The sequence below is a fragment of the Galeopterus variegatus genome, unplaced genomic scaffold (assembly GCF_000696425.1).
Source record: "Galeopterus variegatus unplaced genomic scaffold, G_variegatus-3.0.2 Scaffold92153, whole genome shotgun sequence".
NCBI lineage: Eukaryota > Metazoa > Chordata > Mammalia > Dermoptera > Cynocephalidae > Galeopterus > Galeopterus variegatus.
In genome coordinates this window covers 1-883 of record NW_007818264.1, presented here as the reverse complement: position 1 = coordinate 883, position 883 = coordinate 1, and the positions used below count along the sequence as shown (strand labels likewise).

Genomic DNA, 883 nt, shown 5'->3' with positions numbered 1-883 from the left:
CACCTAAGCGTGCACTAGGACAGCACAAAATCCTATTTACAAGGATTTTTAGTTTTCTTTATATCTCAAGCATCTTTTAAAGTGTGAATTACAAATAGGCTATATCCTTAAAGAAAAAGGCTTCTAAAAGAATCATGAGATAGCTATCTAGTGCTGCCAAGAGTGGTCGTATAACCAGGCAAAGAAAACCAGCAGGATTCTGCTAACTCTGTTTTTGTGTAGCAAACTCCTCCTTACTGGTTGAGCTCTTATATCTTATTATACTACCAGCCAAACAGGTACTCCATTGTTTTGGATACAGGACTTCTATCTTTTTTTTTTTTGGTATTAGTATGTCAGAAAGAACCTGATACGTCACAAGCAGAAGCTTTGTTGTAGCAAGAGGCCTCATGGTGGAAAGCCTGATAGTACTTCCAGGTTGCGTTTGTGTACCTAAGGTTTTGGCTGGTGGTGTACAGGCTGCAAATGCAGATGATAAAGCATGTCTGTCACTGTTTTCCACAATACTTTTATCAATACGTGGTTTTGCAACAATCATAATGGATTTGCCAAAAATTCTCCATCTTGCTTAAGGCTTTCCAAGCCTGCAGTTTAGATTGTTAACAAATAAGCATTCAATTTCCTGTGTTAGACATCACGTGTTTTAAGATATTCCCATATCGTGCAAATTGTAATAATATATAGGAAGCAGATGATAGAAACACAGCCAGCCAACTGTCATCAAGGTGATCTAAAGTCAGAGAATCTCCTTGAGTCTAAACAGGATCCAACTGAGCAGGAGACAGTGTTGTCTTTTGTGGTTGACCGATATTTGCTGGACTGAACATACTTTGCCCTGTTCCAGGAGTAGTTACCGTTAACTCCAACAAGAGGACATTACTGA

The 883-nt window shown here is 38.8% G+C and overlaps 1 pseudogene; it reads right to left on the bottom strand.

The window, feature by feature from the left end:
* Positions 1–263: 263 nt before the first annotated feature.
* Positions 264–827, bottom strand: LOC103584725 (annotated as a pseudogene).
* Positions 828–883: the final 56 nt, after the last annotated feature.